We start from the raw sequence: 22,449 nt of genomic DNA, 5'->3' as shown, positions 1-22,449 counted from the left end.
GGCTGCTGTTGGAGGCGCAGCCAGTATGTCGGGGGACACCCTCCCGTTTCATGTGCTTAAGAGAAATAGAGAATGGGTAGATAGGGGGGGGCGCCTTCCGTAAGAATGAGTGGCTACTGTTGGAGGCGCAGCCAGTATGTCGAGGGACATCCTCCCGTTTCATGTGCTTAAGAGAAATAGAGAATGGGTAGATAGGGGGGGCGCCTTCCGTAAGAATGAGTGGCTACTGTTGGAGGCGCAGCCAGTATGTCGAGGGACATCCTCCCGTTTCATGTGCTTAAGAGAAATAGAGAATGGGTAGATAGGGGGGCGCCTTCCGTAAGAATGAGTGGCTACTGTTGGAGGCGCAGCCAGTATGTCGAGGGACATCCTCCCGTTTCATGTGCTTAAGAGAAATAGAGAATGGGTAGATAGGGGGGGCGCCTTCCGTAAGAATGAGTGGCTACTGTTGGAGGCACAGCCAGTATGTCGAGGGATATCCTCCCGTTTCATGTGCTTAAGAGAAATAGCGTATGGGTAGATAGGGGCCTTCCTTAAGGGTGAGTGACTGCTGTTGGAGGCAAAGCGAGTATGTTTGGGGTACGCCCTCCGTCTTTCTTCTGAGTTGCATCTCTCATAAAAAAAGATGCCCTGCATGAGTGTTCCTGTGGATTTGTGTGTTGTGTGAAGGGGGGAGATGTATTGCATTGTGCCTGGTGTGAACGCAGGTGCTTGGGAACGCATGAGAGACTGTTTGCTTGTGAGTGCAGGAATGCCTGTCTTGCAGGTTCCAGGAGTTGGCAGTTGGAGAGGCCCAGCCTGGGTGATGGGACCCAGTGGTTCATCTTTGTCATCTTAATTGTAACTGGAATAAAGCTTAGCTGTGGAACCTGACAGCTGTGTCCAAGCAATTTACTTTTCGACATGTATATTCCCTTTGGACCCATATGTATTCCTGATCGGATTTAATTTACCGAGGTGATTGAAGTTCTAACCCCAGTCCCATAACTCGATTTCAATTAATAAATCGGATTTAAAAGCAATGTAGATATTGTGTTAACCTAAATTTTAACTTTTTAAACATTTTTTTTTAAAAACAGCATAAAATACAAAAGTGTCCTGTTATTCCTCTGAGATATAATAATAACATGTTTTCACACAGTACTCGCTAACAAAGTTCTGTCCATTCCCTGCGAAGTAAAGGAGGTAACGGCGCCAATTTAGTGCTACTAAATGTTTCAACCTCTGAAGAAAGAAACGTCGATTTCTTGGATGCATTAAAGGCCATTGCCTCACTGAAACCTGCCACCTGCAGGCTGGACACGTTTCTGAGCGAGAGCGCTTAACTCACTGAGCTACCTACCCGGCTGAAAGCAGCAGCAGGTGCGCTCCGAAAGGTTCGATTGCGCAATGCCGTTGGCAGCTGGCACCTGAAGCAGGGCCACGCCTGGGAGAGGCTTGTCGCGGTGGAGCCAGCCGCGAGACACTCATTATTATTAGTGCAGAGAGCGAGGGATCAGGAGCGCACCTGAGCAGGCGGATCTCTGACACCTGGAGCAGTACCGGGCTAGGGAGCGGCGACCCTCGCTGGAACCACGTGAGGGGTGAGTTCCGAGCGAGTCTGCTCTTCTATGACTCCCCCACCCCCCAACACACCCGCCTTGGGGGGTGGAGGGACCACCAGGCCTTTTTTTTTATTTGCACAGAATTAAAAACAAATTGTAGGCAGCAACAAAAAAAAGTGAAACGATCCTGCAAGACTGCTTGAAGGTTCCTCTCTTTAACGTGTGTGTTTTTATAGGCTGCTAAGAAGCCCCAGCAGAATTGCTGCCGAGGAAGGGTGTTTAGGGGGTGGTGGGATTAGATGGAAAGCTGTAGAGAGGGGGGTTTTCAGTGTGTAGCAGGAAAAAGAGACTATGGGTGTGCTTGTGGTTAATGGAACAATATTTCAACAAATATGACGAACACACAAATATATACACACAGGTATAAATACACATAAGTCCAAGTGCATGTCCCGTGACAGCATAGCATTACATGTATACATAGTCTGCTATGCTATCGCGGGACTCTATAGTTAAACACGCTTTTGAACTCGTCCATACGGTTTCAGCAAAAGAACGGGAGTCACATATTTTTGTTAAAACTAATGTTTAAGGGGTGTACATCTAAAAATGGGGTGCCTCGATGTCTGAAAATTCCAACGCACGCCGACCGAGCCCTTGCCTGGAACTGGTGCGTGACGCCGATATTTCGAAAATCCGATCCGCCGGACTCGAAACGCATTCACAACCACAACATGCATCTGTAAAGTGGGGCTGCTCAGCAGGTCCGGAGCCACGAATGCGCGCGTCGCCGGATTAGGCATCTGCATTCACACACAGACACACACACACCCGACTGAACTAAACACAATACGTGCGCACCGCACCCTTTATGCACCCACACGCCCCACATCACATACAACATAAAGGGGTACTCGCACACACTCTCCCTCTCTCTCCCACACACACGCACCACACAAGCACAAGCAATGCCCATGGAACACACAAACAACAATATACCCTGAAATAGAATATGCATATAAAACACACTCAGAATATACGAAAGCATGGCAGGCACAATAGACAATATTCTTGGAATGTACATCTGCAGAGAATAGTTGTATTGGACATTTATATGGCGCCTATGCACCAGTGTTTCCAGGCGCCTTGAGACATGGAGTCTGTAGCAATGCTTTGGTAGAGGAGCGCCGTTGGCTGCTAAGTCTATAAAGAATGATGCGATCCTTACGTTACTGAGGAGCCCTGCCATGTACGCACAGATGGGTGATCAACACTTTGGGCCTCATTACAAGTTGGACGGTATTCCGGCGGTAAATCTGTCAAAATACTGCCCTACTGAATTACTGTTTCCGCCACTTGGTCCGGCAGGAAAACTGCTACACAAGTGAAGGTGGCAGAGTTAATCCCCATTTTTATAGAGTCCATTGTACTCTATGGGGCATTTATGGCAGAATAACTGCAGGCTAAATTACCACTGCAGTAATTCTGCCGATTTTGCCGGTTTTTGGCGGAAAGCAGGATGAGTTACCGCCGGCATGATGCTGGAGGTAAATCCCCCACACCAGGGCTATACTCGTAGTATGGCATTGCAGGAGTTAATGCCAATGTCTTCCTGGACCACCATACTTGTACTGAGGCCCTTTATGTTTTATTCTGGCTTCAACCGGAAACCAATGTCATTTTCTCAAAGTGGGCGAAAGATGCTGGTGACGAGGAATGCCAGCAACCAACCCAGCAGCGGTGTTCTGCACCACCGGCAAGCGGCTAAGATCTATCTTTTTAGCTCCAGCGTGCAGTGCGCTGCCGTTATCAATTTTAGAATGAATGATTTCCCTGGCAATAGTCGCCCTATAATGATCAGACAGCAAGGGACTTAACTGTCTCAAAAGCCGAAGATAGTAACTGCATGAGCTGATGCTGGCGTGTACATGTCCAGCCATGGCCATGGTTGTGTCAAGGGTGACGGCACGAGATTTGGCTTTGGGCATTCATACGCACACAGTATACAATCAGAGTGAGCAGGTGCACACACACACCCAGCACCGTCACCATGCCTACATACAGTTCACTACACACACAGCCCATATCCCACCAGAAACCCCCACACAGCTCACTCTCCTGAACCTCATACACAAACCACACACATAGACCGATATAAAGTTCTCTTTCATGTGGTGCTCTCCAGGGCTCAGCTCTCTCTCCGCTTCTTTTTAACTTATCTCTCCGGCCTTTGGCGGAACTTGTTTCTCAGCAAGGGGAGCACTTAAGTACCTATGCTGACGATACGCAGCTAATGCTCCGCCTGTACTCGCCGACTCTGGAGCCTGGGGCACACTGAAAACGAGCCTTGCTGCAGTTGGGAGTTGGATGACAGAGAACTGGTTAAAAGTCAGTGTGGAGAAAACCGAGGTTTTCGGTTCCCGTTGCCTCCAGCCTAACAACTGGAGTGGTGATTTTTGGCCAGATTCCTTGGGGCCATGTCCCACTCACTATCGTAGCTCAGTAAAGAGCCTAGGGGGGAAGCGCTTGCCCTTGGCTTCAAGAGGTGCACACATTACAGCCGTGTGTAAGGCTGGCTTTGCCAAGTTAAAACCCCTTTGGAAGATTCTTTTTCTGCATTTTAGCTGCTTAGCGCAGGTGGTTACGTCATCTTTTATGGGGTCGGTTGACTATTGTAATGACATATACCTTGGTCGCCCGACCTTCCCAATTCAGCGATTGCACATTTTCCAAAACCCTGCAACGCGACTGGCTCCTGATTCCCATCACTGCGCCTCGTCACAGGCCGTGCTTCATCTGCTTGATTGGCACCCGGTGAATTCCGGGATCAAGTTCAAGTCTTTGTGCGTTGCGCACCAGGCTATTCATAATGTAGGCGCAGAGTATTGGCAAAATAAAGTGATTCGGTACCAGCCTGCCAGATGTTTACACTTGGCTTCTCAAAACCTACTAAGAATTCCACATCACTGTAGAGTACGCTTGGGCGGCTGTTCTTTTTCAGTTTAGGCCTCCACTTTATGGTACCGTCTGCCACCATGTTGCGCAAGATTAATGATGCCCAGTTTCACAGGGCTTTGAAGACGCATTTGTTCTAGTTATCTTTTGGTGGATTTACCGGTCTCTACATCTCAGCGCCTTGACTCCTCTGGGCCCTAGTGCGCTTTATACATACCATAAATAAATAAACCTAAGCACATGCAATATGTATTGTATTATATTGTATTAGTTGTTTATGTAGCGCTCTTTATCCATTTGTATGGCCTCAGTGCGCTTTGTGAATGGAACGCCTTTGATGACCGCAGGCACAATAAAAGCAAGCACAATATGCACAAACCACATGCACAAAATGTAAGTGAGCCCAGATAGTACAGATGGAACACTGGAATACGTTCAGAAAGTGCTTAAACTCGAAGAATATGGTCTTCCTATCTATACACACAAATCATTAAAACATAATATTACAGACGAAGTATCCCCCTGACACTAACTACATCGAACAACAAAAGAATGCATCAGTAACTCACACTGCACCGCCTCCCCACACTTGCTTTGAATAGTAGGTCATTCACTTCGATGCCACCGTTCAAGCAAGTGGAAGGGATGTATACTAATTGACCTTTCCACAATTGACCTCTGGAGAATTGACCTCGGGAGAATTGACCTAATTTAAAAGGTCAATTAGGACATATATGCAGGGGAGAACCCCCGCAACCCTCCCACCCAATCCAAAACCCCTGCAACCCCGCCACCCAATCCCCTTATATTATTTATAATCCAAAACCAACCCAATACATATATAAAATAACGAAAACAATATAAAGGTGAATTGTGCAGAAGGTCAATTAGGACCACTATAATTAGGTCAATTAGGATAAAAGGTCAATTGTAAAAGGTCAATTTGGGTAATACCAAGTGGAAGTAGTGGTGTAGTGTGAGATACTGTTTAATTTTCAGAGTGCAAGACTTTGTATTGGGGAAATACTTCACCTGGACGGAGTGTTTGTGCCTTAACGTTGGCATCTGTGATGCTATCCGTGTGCTCATGCGCTGTGCAGTGGTGAGTGGTGGGGGTTTGGTGGGAGGGGGAGCAGGGGATTACCCAGCATTGCAAGAGTGGGGGTGCACTCCACGAAAAAAGTCCTGCTACTTTCCCCCCAAATGCAGTGCACGCAATTGCATATGGTCTCATTCGCGTCCACAAACCGCCCACCCCTGCCCCAATCTATTTTTTTTGGTAACATTAGTGGTAGATGGTAGTTTACCACATAACAAAAAAATACAACTGCAGGATTATTACAGATGCAGGAAACTCATCTATTAGAGCTCGGTCCAGGCGCTCTGGGGAAAAATACATACAGACCTCCTAATTTGCATATGGATTGCACCAAAATAAATTACTTCAAAGCAAAGGACATCACAAGGGACATCATGAGTCTTTGATACTTGGAGGCATCATGGAAGTGACTTTAGAATAAGTTGCCATAAGTAAGCCGAGTGGCAAATAAGTTTCTGGTGCAAAATACCTAAATTGCACTATTGTTATATGTGGAGCAACTCTAAAGTCAGGTTTAAAAAAAAAATAATAACAGCATGATATATTAACATAAGCTCTGAAGTGAATCACAGAGCTGCAGATAAGACACAGTGGGATTAAATGATCTGCCCAAGATCACACCCTTTGCTTAAATGGTGAACCAGGAATGTGGGCAATTTAAGCAACTGAGCACATCTTCACACTTTTAGTTGATATAGATATTTGTTAAGGTTTCCCATTGCATTTCATGTACTTGGCGGAGCTAGAGGGGGGGCAAGAGTTAAGGAGTTGTAGCTCCCAGCACTTGCTGGATTTCAAGGGTTTTGTTGCAGTAATCTAGCAACACAGCGTCAAGTCAACTACAGTTTTTTTTCACTGAATATACACACACACACACAATATTTTGCACACAGTCACACACACACACACACACACATTAATGTATTGCATGATGCTGTAGTTATCACGCTGCTGAACGGAACTTCATCCCACATTGGTAAGGAGCGGACGCAACATGGGTTTGGACCTGTGATTTTGCAGGCTACACACAAAGGTGTTCAGTGGACTAAGCTATCTGATCACCAAGCCCTATGGATCTCTGGCGTAAAAAAGGGACAGCCAGCCCTGCAACACGGGAGCCTTTTTTTTGTTTTTTTTAATCGCTCCAACTAGCTATTACCTAGTGATAGTAATAGGCCTGAGTTACTGATTGGCGCTTGTGTAAATTTAGGGTGTGTATTCAATTCTTGAGTAAGGCGCTGAATAAAAAGTGCTTGCTTCTACAGACTGCTAGTGCATAAGCTCCACTCAGGAGCGTGTAAACTGCCCTGGCGTCACGATCTTTCGGTCCCTGGCCTCTCTGCTGAGGATTGGCCAATTGCGCCCCAGTGGAAGTGTTAGCCAGGAGGCGCGTAGTGGACCTGCAAGACTGTGAAGAGCGGGGCCAGATGACTCCATAACATAACATAACGTAGCCCGCGAGCTTTATGCCAATGAAATGCTCCTTTCCCTACTCTCTTCCTCCCTGTCCCATTGCCTGCTTCCCCTCAAGCTCCCCACTATCCCCCTGTGCTCTGAAGCGGGTAGGGTGATACACAATTAATACATACAGATGTAGAGGGCACAAAGCAGGAGCATTAACATGTCTCAGGCAGGGTGAAGTGTCTGTCTAGAGATAAAGCTCTCCCAGGTCAGGTGTGAGTACCTCATCTACTCCAGAAGACTCTCCTGAAGACTCTACCTCTCCCGAGTCAGATGTGAGCACCTCATCTAGTCCAGAAGACGCTCCCTCTCCTGTGTCAGGTGTGAGCACCTCATCTACTCCAGAAGACTCTCCCTCTTTCATGTCAGGTGTGTGCACCTCATCTACCCAAGAAGACTCTCCCTCTACCGTGTCAGGTTTGAGCACCTCATCTACTCCAGAAGACTCTCCCTCTCCCATGTCAGGTGTGAGCACCTCATCTACTCCAGAAGACTCTCCCTCTCCCGTGTTTGGTGTGAGCACCTCATCTACTCCAGAAGACTCTCCCTCTCCCGTGTCAGGTGTGAGAACCTCATGTACTCCAGAAGACTCTCCCGAAGACTCTCCCTCTCCCGAGTCAGGTGTGAGCACCTCATCTACTCCAGAAGACTCTCCCTCTCCCGTGTCAGGTGTGAGAACCTCATGTACTCCAGAAGACTCTCCCAAAGACTCTCCCTCTCCCGAGTCAGGTGTGAGCACCTCATCTAGTCCAGAAGACTCTCCCTCTCCCATGTCAGGTGTGAGCACCTCATCTACTCAGGAAGACTCTACCTCTCCTGTGTCAGGTGTGAGCACCTCATCTAGTCCAGGAGACTCTCCCTCTCCCGTGTCAGGTGTGAGCACCTCATATAGTCCAGAAGACTCTCCCTCTCTCATGTCAGGAGTGAGCACCTCATCTAGTCCGGAAGACTCTCCCTCCTCCATGTCAGGTGTGAGCACCTCAAATACTCCAGAAGACTCTCCCTCTCCCATGTCAGGTGTGAGCACCCCATCTACTCCAGAAGACTCTCCCTCTCCCATGTCAGGTGTGAGCACCTCATCTACTCCAGAAGACTCTCCCTCTCTCATGTCAGGTTTGAGCACCTCATCTACTCCAGAAGACTCTCCCTCTCCCGTGTTTGGTGTGAGCACCTCATCTACTCCAGAAGACTCTCCCTCTCCCGTGTCAGGTGTGAGAACCTCATGTACTCCAGAAGACTCTCCCGAAGACTCTCCCTCTCCCGAGTCAGGTGTGAGCACCTCATCTACTCCAGAAGACTCTCCCTCTCCCGTGTCAGGTGTGAGAACCTCATGTACTCCAGAAGACTCTCCCAAAGACTCTCCCTCTCCCGAGTCAGGTGTGAGCACCTCATCTAGTCCAGAAGACTCTCCCTCTCCCATGTCAGGTGTGAGCACCTCATCTACTCAGGAAGACTCTACCTCTCCTGTGTCAGGTGTGAGCACCTCATCTAGTCCAGGAGACTCTCCCTCTCCCGTGTCAGGTGTGAGCACCTCATATAGTCCAGAAGACTCTCCCTCTCTCATGTCAGGAGTGAGCACCTCATCTAGTCCGGAAGACTCTCCCTCCTCCATGTCAGGTGTGAGCACCTCAAATACTCCAGAAGACTCTCCCTCTCCCATGTCAGGTGTGAGCACCCCATCTACTCCAGAAGACTCTCCCTCTCCCATGTCAGGTGTGAGCACCTCATCTACTCCAGAAGACTCTCCCTCTCTCATGTCAGGTTTGAGCACCTCATCTACCCCAGAAGACTTCCATGATAGGTGTGAGCACCTCATCTAGTCCAGAAGACTCTCCTTCTCTCATGTCAGGTGAGAGCACCTCATCTACTCCAGAAGACTCTCCCTCTCCCATGTCAGGTGTGAGCACCTCATCTACTCCAGAAGACTCTCCCTCTCCCATGTCAGGTGTGAGCACCTCATCTACTCCAGAAGACTCTCCCTCTCTCATGTCAGGTGTGAGCACCTCATCTACCCCAGAAGACTTCCATGACAGGTGTGAGTACCTCATCGAGTCCAGAAGACTCTCCTTCTCTCATGTCAGGTGTGAGCACCTCATCTAGTCCAGAAGACTCTCCTTCTCTCATGTCAGGTGAGAGCACCTCATCTACTCCAGAAGACTCTCCCTCTCCCATGACAGGTATGAGTACCTCATCTAGTCCAGAAGAATATCTCTCTTCCATGTCTGGTGTTAGTTGCTACCCTATGTTGTATTTGAGTATCTCACACAGTCAATGACCAGACGTTCGTCCCTGCTGAATGTGTGTAGCTCACCCAATCCAGAAACCCCAAGCTTTCCCATGTGGAGTGTGCATCTCTAATTTAGTTCAGAAACCACAATCCCTCCCATGGGGAGTGTGAGTAGCTCCCCCAGTCCAGAGACTTTTAGGTCTCCCATGTCCCGTGCTAGAAGCACAGCCAGTCTAGAGACCACAACCTCTCCCATGTCCGGTGTGAGTAGCTCACTCAGTGCAGCGTCATCAGCCACTCCCATATCTGCTGTGAGTAGCTCACTCAGTCGAGAGACCTCAACCTTTGTGATGTCCTGTGAGAGTAGCTCACCCAGTCCAGAGGCCTCAACCTCTCCCATGTCTGCTGTGAGTAGCTCACCCAGTCCAGAGACCTCAACCTCTCCCATGTCCGGTGTGAGTAGCTCACCCAGTCCATAGGCCTCAACCTCTCCCATGTCCGGTGTGAGTAGCTCACCCAGTCCAGAGACCTCAACCTCTCCCATGTCTGCTGTGAGCAGATCCCAAATTGCTGCCTGGTCGGTGTAGCCCTGCTGCCCACCCGCTCCCCACCGCCTCGCGTCTGCATTATTCCTCGCATCCTGCATTTATGAAGAGAAATGGAAAACTGAAAACGCTGCATTTTCATCATCTTTTTTTATCTCAAGAGATGCTCCATAAAAAAAAAAATCCTGTGTAAGAGCGCAATAATATTCCCACAGACATAAAACACTCTGCAAATCGAATACAAAATGAGGTGCATTCTCATGTGGAAACAAATCTACCAGCGGAGCAGGATAGTGTTAGAATGGCTAATCCCCCACACTAACGTGAGATGGGGGTTTAGATTCTATTAAAGACAAGGAGGCGAGTATTATGCATAACAATCTTTACTCTGAAACCACAACAGCAAAGAAAAACTTTTACAAACCAAAAAGATGTAAAGAACAGAACTAAATAGAGTTCAATGTCAATGTAAGGGAACTCCCCAATACATCATGGAGGACAGGTCATGCCCTGCAGGAGACCAATGAGCAGGGACCCTTCCTTATATAAATCCATTACTCTAAACCCAACTCCTCTTTCTGTAGCTGTCTTGAACCAGACGTCCACTGCACAGATTAGATGATGAACGATGACGACAAATCCAGCGAAGCTCTCGTACCACGCACTCCACATCTTGTAACTGAGCCACACTCCCGATCAGAACCTCAACTCGTAGCTGTAAGAACAACAAGCAAGAAGGGTGGGTGGATGGGAAGAACAACAAACCAAAGAATGTTCTCTCTTGAAACACCTGTGCATATGCGTGTTATAACTGCCATATCATATCATATCAAGGGTAGTGGGTGGGATAATACTCGCCTCCTTGTATTTAATAGAATCTAAACCCCCATCTCACGTTAGTGTGGGGGTTAGCCATTCTATGACAAGACAGGAGGCTCATATTATGCAAGTCTGAAGCCCTTGCATCCCATAAGTACAACATGATCAATACAATAGTGACAATATAATAAAAAAATAATAGGATAAGAAAATGTTTTAAATGTTTTCATTTGATCAATCAGCTGACCGCAAAAGTATTGCCCAAGGCTAGGCTGCTCGAATAACTGTCTTATAAGGCATAGCCAAATCCACTGCAAGGAAAAAGCAACTGGAAGATGTGTCAATTCCATCGTTCCTTACAGGCCACCAAATCCCACTGGTTAAAAAGAGGGGGGGGGGGTCACTGAACAAAGTTTTCTTATACTAATAGGAAAAACCCCTCGGTGTAATAGACTCCTCTGTTGTCCAATCTAACATTTAAAACACTTAAATTCATACCATTTTTGGGAACCTAGATAGCAAACAAAAGAAGATAAACACTTAGTTCTTCTGGAGATAAAGAAAAATACCCCTTAGGGGGTGAAAGCTTTGTAGGTTCCATCCCATGCGTTAACGAAAGATCTTGCATCAGAAACAGGACATGTCCCATAACTACACTGGGGAACCAAGTGGAAAAGACAAATCTTCATTAAAGGTAAAATGGGAGTAAAATGTCTTTTTATTAATCTGTAATACAACGACCCATCCTGAGCGGAGCTGAAAAGCAATAGACTTACCACAATTCAAAAAGGGAGCACATCTCCCAAGCCAGAAAAGAAGCCCACTGGCTTCCAGTAAAAGAACGCATAGTATTCAAATCCATGGCCATCACACACAAATGCCTCTCCGCCAAGGCCCCGCCCTATCTCTCTGAAAGAATCACCCTCAATACATCCACTAGACCCACCAGGTCTCACATGACCAACCAGACCTATGTACCCACCTTCAAAAGAAGCAAAGCCGGAGGGTCCCGCTTTCAACACTTAGCACCCAAAAACTGGAACGCACTCCCCACCGCTCTAAGGAACGAAAACACATACCATGCCTTCCGCAGATTACTTAATACCACGCTGTTTAACTAACCCCTCCTCCCCCGCCCCACTTATCCAACTGCTCTACCACAACTGTATGTAAACAATCACTACTGTATTAAAACTGCTTATATCATCTGCATGTATCTATATATACACTATGTATGCCTGTAACAAGTAAGACTACGTTCAGCGCCACGATGCCCCAGGGCAGATGTGCGCTATATAAATCCAAATAAATAAATAAAATAAATAAATAAATAAACCGGACATATGTGTATACTAAGAAAGGTATGTCTTCTGGGGGCAGAAGCAGAATGGAAGAAAGGGGCCCCACCTGAAAAGCTCAAACTGCCAAACCGCCAAGACGGAGACCAACAGATCTCCCGAGCTCTTGAAGAAGGACTCTGCTACCATGACAAAAGGAAGATATTTATAAAAAACCCGACCCCTAAGAGACCGAACTTGGGAAGGAGAAAAAATGTGTTTTACAACCAATCACTACCATTATAGTGATATCTGAACCCCCTTTGTAGATGTGCCAGGTGCTTGGACCACATTCCCTCCTCCATGGTTGATAAATCCCCTAGAGGATCATAAACTAACCGAAGGAGGACCACTAAATTCCATAATCTCAGCAAAGACTCTAAACTGCACAGAACTGATCACTAAACAGTTAAAATGAAGGTGCTCACCAGAAGAGGACTCACCTCCATTTTAGCCAATCTGAAAAACCTTGAAACCCCCAGCACCCTGTGCTGGCACCTTATTACAAACAATCTCCTGTGAAAACCCAAAAGGTCTACATGCCATGCAGACGACTAGGAGAACCAAGTCATTAACTAAATATATCCCAGCCCTCTGGAAATCGCACTGACAGACACTCTGAGATAGTTAATGTAGAGACGTTGGAACGCCTTGTGATAGAGGGCCGTAATAACTTGGATGGAAGATGAGTAGCACTCCCAGACCCCTCTATCCCACCAAGGGATATTATGTTTCCCAAAGGAGGAGAAACCTCCCCCACTTATCTAAGGAAAAACCTTGCAACCCAGCAGAAGGCTACCCTGAGGACAACACTAAAGCCCGCTTTACACCCTTAAAATAAATATACTCTTGCACTTCTAACCAACCCAATGACCGTGGAAGGGGGGCTCCGCTTGACCTAGTAAAAAATCAGGAAATGGGCGTACAGGAAAGTAAACTGACGGGAGGGAAATGCTCATTGCGAGCCTGCAATGGTCATGAGCCAGAACTCCTGTAAAAAGGAAAAACGGAAACCATCAGGCGTGTCATAGAATCGCACAGCTGATGCCAACGTATAACCTGCTATATCCATAATGGTCCATCGCGCCACCTGCGCATAGCTCTCAAGCACCACTCCTGAGAGCTAGATGGCAATAGCAAAAACCAATGAAGGCAAAATCGCTCTGTCTGCCTACAGAAAAATCATCCCTACTATCACAAAACCCTACTAATCGCAGGTCTGGCTAGAAGGATTGGGGAAACTGAAGAACCGTATCTAGCTAGGGCGTAGCGTAAAAGACACAGCGGGAGATCTCTGCAGGAATGCACTGTACTGATGCACCACAAGTTACAGCGAGAGATCTCTACAGGCGTGCAGGATACCAATGCACCACAAGGCACAGCGAGAGATGTCTGCAGGCATGCAGAGTACCACAAGGCACAGCAGGAGATCTCTGCAGGAATGCAGGATATCACAAGGCATAGAGGGGGAACTCTGCAGGAATGCAGGGTACCAATGCACCACAAGGCACAGTGGGAGATCTCTGTAGGCATGCGGGGTACCAATGCACCACAAGGCACAGCGGGAGATCTCTGCAGGCATGCGGCGTACCACAAGGCACAGCGGGAGATCTCTGCAGGAATGCAGGGTACCACAAGGCATAGAGGGGGAACTCTACAGGAATGCAGGGTACCAATGCACCACAAGGCACAGTGGGAGATCTCTGCAGGAATACAGGGTACCAAGGCACAGCGGGAGAACTCTGCAGGAATGCAGGGTACCAATGCACCACAAGGCACAGCAGGAGATCTCTGCAGGAATGCAGGGTACCACAAGGCACAGCAGGAGAACTCTTCAGGAATGCAGGGTACCAATGCACCACAAGGCACAGTGGGAGATCTCTGCAAGCATGCAGGGCCCGACAAGGCACAGCGGGAGATCTCTGCAGGCATGCGTGGTAGCGATGCACCACAAGGCAGAGTGAGAGATCTCTGCAGGCAAAGAGGGTATCGATGCACCACAAGGCACAGCAAGATATCTCTGCAGCAATGCAGGGTACCAGAAGGCACAGAGATCTCTTAGGAATGCAAGATACATATGCACCACAAGGGACAGAGTGAGATCTCTTCAGGAATGAAATGTACATATGCACCGCAAGACACAGCTGAAGATCTCTGCAGGAATGCAAAGTACCTATGCACCACAAGGCACAGTGGAAGATCTCTGCAGGAATGGAACATACATATGCACCACAAGGTACAGAGTGAGATCTCTGCAGGCATGCAGAGTACCGATGCACCACAAGGCACAGCGGGAGAGCTCTGCAGGAATGAATGAAGGGTACTGATGCACCACAAGGCGCAGTGTAAGATCCCTGCATCTAGTGCATTTCGTTTATTAGCAAACACACAAAATAATATTGAGAACTATGTCTCTAGGAAACGTGTGCCCAGTTGTTAAACTAATGCATGGTTGTATCTGCGCTGTTTAGTTCTATGTGCGTGGGCAATGGGGGCTAGACTAGAACTAGACTAGCCGAATTGTGTCTCCCAAACAGCCCACATGCACCCATTTGAATACATTCTGCGTGGTGTGTGGTTTCTGGGCGATTTGGGAAAACAGGGTATCCCCCACCAACCAGCTCAACAATTTACCCCTTAGAGCATTAGTGCCGAGCTATTAATAACTATCATTATTTTGTATAGAGCTTCATGCAAGATTCCTTTCACTTCTAAGCACTGTAATACACTGTAATACAACGGGGATCATCACGAGTTTGGCGGTAACCCTTAAATGCTGTGGTTACGCTATTACCGCCGCATTTAAAGGTCCACCTAATCATGGGTTTGGCAGGATTTACCCCCAGCTCTGATCTGGGGGTAAATTTGCTGCGAATTTGCCAATTTTCTGCGCAATTACTGTGCAGTAATGCCGCCGACCGTATTTGCGCTGAAAATGCCCCATTGGGCCCAATGAGGAATGGGGAAGGACCGTTTTGCCAAACCTGTGATCCGGCACTAATAGCACCAGACCGGGTGGCGGTAGCGCTATTAACGTGGGCGGTATACCGGCGGAAATACTGCTGGGATACCGCCCAACTTGTGATGAGGCCCAATGTATCTAGACCCAGCATAATGGTACTCACGTTATCAGCCTATACAAGCCTAAACGAGGATCACAACAAAAACCCCACAGTGTTTCTTTTAGATGAAAGCAAGACAAATCCTGCTGGATTATTTATACTTCTTTATCTATGTCACCTAGTATGCAATGACAATGGGCCTCATTACGAGTTTAGGGGTAGTCATGCCGTCATTAACGGCATGGCTACCTCCAAACTCGTGTCAGGGTCCCGAAAAAAAGGGAATTACCGGGCCATTCTGACTTTTGCAGGCCTGGTAATTCCCATTTTTGGGACCCGCACACGGTACGTCCCCATTCCAATTTGAGCCCCCATAGGGCTCAATGGGAATGGGGAGGATGCTAACAACGTTAATGACGGGTCCGTTGTTAGCAGCCTGGTCTGCTCGCGGGTGCCAGTATGCACGTCTGGCCAGACCAGACATGCATACCGCCACGCGCGAGCAAACTCGTAATGTGGCAGTCCAGTATGAACGGTGCCGGTACCTTACCGGCACCGTTCATACTGCGGCCGCCAGCATCGCAATGAGGCCGGATGTGCCTGTGGCGATGAGACATGTCTGGCACACTGGGAACACATTACGGCTACGCCTGCAAGAAGAGATCTAAGGGAGGGTGGGGCAGACAGAGAAGTGGAGATATAACTAAAGACAGAGGAAGGTACAGCGAGAGGGAGGGACAGAGAGAGAGAGAAAGAGAGAGAGAGAGAGAAAAGGACAGAGATAGAATGAGAGAGCAGTTAGAGACAGAAACAAAGTTGTGCAAACACACAGCCTGCAGAGACATAGAGTCAGAGAATAATTAAAGACTGGAAGAGTAGTAGCCACACAGAGAAAGATCATTTGTCTGTTCGTAAATGTTACTAAAGTGCTCTCGCCATTGGGCTTCATGGATCAGGTTTTTTGTTCCGAGCCTTGCAGGCTTAAGTTTTTATTTATTAGTGACCAGAAAAGATTGGAGTTTTTGTTATTAAGTGCCATGAGCATATGCTCAGAGTCTTTTTGATATAATTGCTCACGGTGTAATTTAGCCCAGCACCTGTAGTTCCTTTTCAGTTTTTTTCTCTGCCCTATTGACTCAGGGGTCTTCGATCTCCTAATTTCTCTCAGTTCTTTTGCCAATTTCTGTTTTTTTGTGCGAGCTCCACATTATAGTAATGTAATCCTTTCACTTTGGTCTTCCCGGTCTTTGATATTGACTCTCTAAAGGCCAGCAAACAGCTCTCATATCCGACACTATGGTCTGTTGACTGCTGCCACTTAGTTATGGCATTTGATAGTAAAGGAACCATTTGTGGAGTCCATTTTAATCGATTTAGTCCGTTACTTGTGACAATTTTATGGGGCCATGTCTTTTTGCTCTGAATGCCCTGCTGTTGAATGCCTTGCTGTTGAACATTTGTTTCTCTACATTTGAGAATTAGTAGGCTGTGGTCGCTCTTGGATGATGATAATATCTTTAATGACACTATTAATTTGTGTATTGTCGAGTCAACAAAGAAATAATCCAGGTTTGCACTAGCATTGTGTGAGAACCATGTTTTGGCTCCTTCCAAATTGCCAGGCAAAGTGCCGTTTACTATATGAAGATCTCTAGATTTCATCTCTGTCATCCACCTCTTTGTTCTATCCCTTTGTTGTTCCTTATGCGCTGGTAGATCTTCTGCTCTCGCATTCGTACAGCAGTCAATATTAAAATCGCTGCATAGAAGTATGAGAGGCGCGATATATTCCGCTCTCAGGTCATCAATGTACTTTGTTACTTGCTCCATAAAACTGTCACCATCTATTGCTTTAGAGTTCCAATACAAGTTAAAAACTATTTGTGTTGTATTTGCTGGGAGATTTTGTTGTAAATCATGGATTATGGTATCTGTATAAGTGGGGATGGTGTTATCACTCTCTCCACTTTGCTTTGCATGTTGTTTTTTATTAATGTCAATAGGCCTGCTGATGGTCTCCCTTTTTGTCCTTTGTAGGCCTTAGTTAAAAAGCATGTGAAGCCATCTAAAGCCAGCGTCTCCTGTAGCCAGCATTCCTGTAGGTATATAACATCGGAACCAATCAACTCTGAGTTGATATTTTGAAATAGATATTGAAATCCACAGGTGTTCCATGAGGAAATTTGGGAGTTAGATTTAGCTTCCGGTCATTCGATCAAGTTTTGTACAGTTGATTCTAATGCCCCGGCTAGCCAAATCCATGATTTTTCCAGACCAATTCTGGTCACCAGCTGTTCTTCATCCATTTCACTTTTGCTAGAGGTTTTGACTGTTCTGCCCACTATCTTCATGTGCATGGCTTTTTGTCCCTTTAGAATAGTAGGGGAGAATCTGATAGGTTTACAAATTATGTCATCATTTAACAGGAACTCTGCCGCGTGTTCTTTGTTTAGCTGATTTTTTTTGTTCCATCTGCTCTTATATCACTGTCAGGGGACCTGCTTCGGCAGGAGGTTAAGTCAAATCCCAAGCACCTTAATATGTCAGTTGCCGATTGAATTAAGTGCATTATTGACTTGGATGCTAGATGAATACAGATGTAATCTGTTTCTGCTTCTTTCGGAAATGCCACAATCTTTATATCACTCGGGTCGATCACCCTTAATTGTGGCACACTGTGTAAGAGTCTCATAAGGTTAGCCTGATTCAAGATCAGACAATCTTTAACCTTGAGTGCTCTTTCCAGCATGAATTTATGCATGGTTGGTTGCTCATCTCTTGGAGCTTGCTGTTGAGGCATTTCATTTTTTGGTTCATGTATTTGATCTTTCTGAATCCGTTGGTAGGTGTTCTGATGTTCTTTCTGTTTGAAACCATCTTGTTTGGATTGATCGATCATTGTTTTTAGTAGCCCAGTTTTTGTGTTTGTTGGCTTGTTTTTTTATCTCTATGAGTGTGCGCTTTTCTTCCAACGTTATAAATACAGTATCTTTTGTACAACTTGTTTTGTTAGACAACGCTGTTCTATAACACTGTCTTTGTTCTCATTCTCACTTTCGTGTGCCAAATAGCTACATTTTCATAAACTGATAGTAGTAACAGCGCTGATTCATCTGTTTTATCTGCATCATTCGATTCAGCCTCTATGGTGCTTTGGTTGTTTATAAAGATCCTTTTACCTTTCTGTATCTTGTGAGGCAAATCCTTGTTCATCGTTTTTGATTCTTTGTTCACTTTTTGTATGTTTTTCATGGAGGGTTCCTCAAACGGCTTAAGATTTCTTATAAAGTTCTGTGTTCCTCCGCTGGCTATTTGTTTTGGCTTTATTTGATTTTTTGTCTTTTTGTTTTGCACTTCCAAGGTTTTCCTTTTTGTTCCTGTCTCTTTATTATTTGCTTCTTTTTAAGGCTCTGAATCAAATATCGTTAAAAATTCCTTGGGTTGGGTTGATGTCACGCTACCCTCTATATGTCCCGTCAGGGGATTAATATTAGTGCATTGTATAGGATTCTGAAACTGTGGGTTCTCCACTTGGCAAGATGCTTTTGGTGTCTGTTGCCAGTTTTTTACGGGCAGTACTTCTCCGTTTGGAGCTCCTTTTCCTACATTGATCTCATTTGTTTTGTTTGCTCTTTAGTTGTTTCAAGATCCCCTTGGGCTGTATGTTAATTTCGGTTTCAGTACTTTTGTCTTTTGACATTTCAACTTTTTTAGTTGGTTCCATTTTTAGAAGTTTAACAGTGTCACTGAGGTAATTCAGGAAGGCTCTTTTGTCTTCACGAACATCTTCCATTGGGTCAATTAATGTTTTAAAAATCACATTTTCAGATTCCTTCTCTCAAGCCCTTCTTTCCTTCGTAGCTTCAATGTATGATTCGACGTATATTAATTTTGATTGCATTATTGCCATCAGAGTTGTTTGGTCTTCATAGTTGTTGTAAAGAGCTTTATATGATTTAAGAAATGGAGCAAGCGTGATAGTAACCATGGATCTAACCACTGCTTGTATGTAAGCACAGTGCTCTGCATATGATCCAAAGTGGTCCTGACTAGTAAAATTAGCACTTTTGGTTGAACCTTGTTTTTTTTACAGTGTCTCCATTGTGGCCAGACTTTCGTTTTGCGTTCTCTGTGCCCTGGCATGTGTCATTTCCATCAGAGCCTGTGCTTGGCTTCCGATTATCTTTATCTGGCTGTGGCTTCCCAACCTCTAACTCTGTGCTTGGCGTTCGACTCCCGTCATTTAATTGTAGAGTTTGACAGGCTTTTTCATCATGTCCTGCTGCTTTCGCTTTTTTTCCAGGCGTCATATATAGGGTGGATTTATTGGTATCTACTTCTGTGATTGTACGCTTTATACTTGTAATTTGTGGAGTAGATGTTTTGACAATTGAGTAGTCCTCTGCCCTGTATTCATCTTCTGGCTCGCTTTCTTCATGCTTTGTCACGCTGAAGCTATTTCCTGCTAGTGATCCATTTTGATTAGCAATTGCGCTTTGATTTGAAATGTGAGCCAAGCTGTTTTGTGCTTTTCATATTTGCAGGTTCTTTATTTTTCAAGCTGTTTTTGTAGCACAATTAGTTTTCTGAATAACTGGAGCCGAATCACAGCGTGTTGATGCCAGTAATAACTCTTGGTGTCCTGTAGCACTTGGATATTATTGTGCTCATTCATATTCATTTCTCAATTGGCTGGTATCATCCTGGGTTGTTGTGTTAGTACCTCTTTTGTTTTAAAATGCCATTTTATTGATCTAATTTATGACATCGATTGTGTACAAATTTTTTCTTTTTGACCAGTCATCATTTTCTTTTGCATTTCCAAGGGTTTGCGGATTTTACGTTCCGTTTGGATAAAGAGGCACTTGTATTGGTCCTTTTTCATTTATCTGTTTTAATGTGCCAAGCTCTGTTGGCAAGCAACTCCCAATTGTGTCTTGGTACAAATGAGACAATATATTGAGAACTCAGCTGGCTGATTTAACTTTTTTCTGTGCCAGGTCATTTATTTCTCCTGTTCATCCAGAGCATCAACATATAAGGGTCAGTTAAGAGAGGGGTCAGTAAGTTCAGTGGACACTTGCTTGAATGCGCCCTTTATTACATTTTGGAACTTACTTTGTGTAAGTTTAAAAGTTCCTTACTGTAAGGGGACACAAAAGACTTCATCATATTCTGCGGTGCTTTGTCTGCAACGTGAACCGTGTCTGCAGGACCCCCCTCCCGCTCTCTCCTCCTCTCTCTCTGGAGAGCAATTTGTCATTTCTCGCCTTGCTTCGTTCTCCCCATGCAACTTGCGCGCATGCGCCTGCGCCGTGTCATTCTCTGCGTCCTTTCGCAGGTAACACACTGCGGCCACAGGGAGCCCGCCGCTGTCACACGTATCCGCGGACGCCACTCGCGGGTGAATCGCTGAAATGGAAAGTTGTGTGTTGGGAGGGAGAGGGGGGGTTAGTTTGCGCATGCTTTGCACACTCGATATCAAAACGTCTTTAAACTTTTGCGCTGCGCACAGTGGCAACTTACTTTTGAACTTGTTGGCCTCCATGTTGTTTGTACTGGGCAGATTGTCACTGCACGCTGTTGTAGACGTTGACAACATCACATGTACGCACAGTAATGAGTTCAATCCACAGGTTGCTTCTACCTCATGATTTTCATTGTTGAAATCAGGTATTTTTAACCGGCTCTGCGTTTGCGGGCTGTTGTTAACAAGGTTACCTCCATCCCGGCCCCTCAGCTGACCTCTGCGAACACTCTGCTAACACTCTGCTAACACTCTGCTAACACTCTGCAGACGCTCTGCATCTGGAGTGAGTGTTTAAAGCAGTCCGCCCAGAAAATGAAGATAGAAGAGTTACTACAGCAGAATCCAATGGCACAGCTAACACTCTGCTAACACTCTGCCGGAGGAAATATGAAGGGAGAAGGAGAGGAAAGGATCAAAGATAAAGAAAAGGTTGCGCACTGAAAGTGAAAAAGAAAGAGAGGAGTGAGGAAAGGAGAGGGAAGGGTGATCGGATGGAGAAATAGAAGGGGGGAACAACAGAACCTCTGTCCCATAAGGCACACAGTTTCAAAAACCCCTGCATGTTGCTTTGCAATTGTCCATGTGAATGAGCTTGTAATAGGCAGAAACCATGTTCACACTTTGAAAGTCTGGCAAGCATTTTGCCGAGTGTAAAAACAAAATGACATGCTTTTATTTATTTTACATGTAAAATGCTTTGTTTTACTGTGGCTGCTTGAAACACAATTCTGACATTTCATTTAAGATACTGTGCACTGCTGTTTCTGGAAATATCAGTGCAGCTCTCCATGTATTTGTCAAACATCATTTCCACGTGTCTTTCTTTCCCTTCATGAAATGCACTGCGCACATTTTAGCATCTTGAAGTTGAGGCCCACTTTCTTTCCTTTTGATTTGGATTCACTAGGCCTTATGTCCAACATCATTTCTGCGCTGGCCTTTTATTTTGGTAAGCCCTCATAACTGACTCTGGCCTCTTTATCTATGGAATCCGGGCCTATTTTTCACCCCACAACACACTACTGGTGCCAGGGTGTCTGGTGTGCATGAGAGCATGGGAACCCCAGTGGTCCGTGATTGGACCACTGCCGGTGTGCATGCATGGAGCAGATCTGCTATTGGTGGGCTGGGTGCGAGTGAACATCTGACTGTGGTTAATATGAGGGGTGCTTCAAACCCTTGAAGTAGTGGGACCAAACATTCACAATGGCCCTCATTCCGAGTTAGGACTACACCATGGAGTAAATAGCTCCATGGTTGGCAACCATGGAGCTATTTACTCCATGGAATACCGGCATGGTGAATGGAGTAATTTCCGGTCCATTCCAAGGTTGGATGGACCGGTAATTCCCCATTCACCATAGCCCTTCCCCATCCCCATTTCTGCCCCCATAGGGCTCAATGGGAATGGGGAAGGAGGTAATTACGGCACCGTAAATTACAGTGCCGTAATTTACTCCAAGGTCACTTTGCGGGTCCCGTAATTTACTCCTGCTAAAAGCAGGAGGTAAAGAGGGACCCGCAAAGGGAACTCGGAATACGGAGGTAAGGGATTACCGCCATCGGTGCCCTTACAGGCGCCGGTAATCCCTTACCTCCAACCTCGGAATGACCCCCAATGTCTCCTGGTAACACCGAAAGTGAGCCTGTTCGGAAATGTACCTTGACCATGCAGTGGGCTGTTCAGCTCAATCCTAGGTTGCTGTGCAGGATCGTTGCCGTTTCAAGTTTTGACCCAACACTTTGGGGAGTCCCAGCTTATCCAACAAAGCACCCTTCTGCTGAATGTTATCATCCCAGCACCTTTGGGACGTGAGATAGAAGGCTGTGTCATACTGCAACAGTTGTTTTTCCCCTGCATCACTGTGCG

General features: G+C 46.1%; 1 protein-coding gene across 2 annotated transcripts in view; it reads left to right on the top strand.

Annotated features, from left to right (window-relative positions):
* Nucleotides 1-1,475: 1,475 nt before the first annotated feature.
* Nucleotides 1,476-22,449, top strand: part of LOC138570070 (N-acetyllactosaminide beta-1,3-N-acetylglucosaminyltransferase 3-like) — a 397,006-nt gene continuing 376,032 nt past the window's right edge. For both annotated transcript variants that reach the window (XM_069648653.1, XM_069648646.1), the window contains exon 1: nucleotides 1,476-1,583. The gene's annotated coding sequence lies outside the window, so the exon portion shown is untranslated. The remainder of the gene's footprint in view (nucleotides 1,584-22,449) is intronic.

Source organism: Ambystoma mexicanum, chromosome 1p, assembly GCF_040938575.1.
Source record: "Ambystoma mexicanum isolate Mex_15411 chromosome 1p, UKY_AmexF1_1, whole genome shotgun sequence".
In the NCBI taxonomy this organism is placed as follows: Eukaryota; Metazoa; Chordata; class Amphibia; order Caudata; family Ambystomatidae; genus Ambystoma; species Ambystoma mexicanum.
This window is presented reverse-complemented; position numbering and strand designations above follow the sequence as displayed.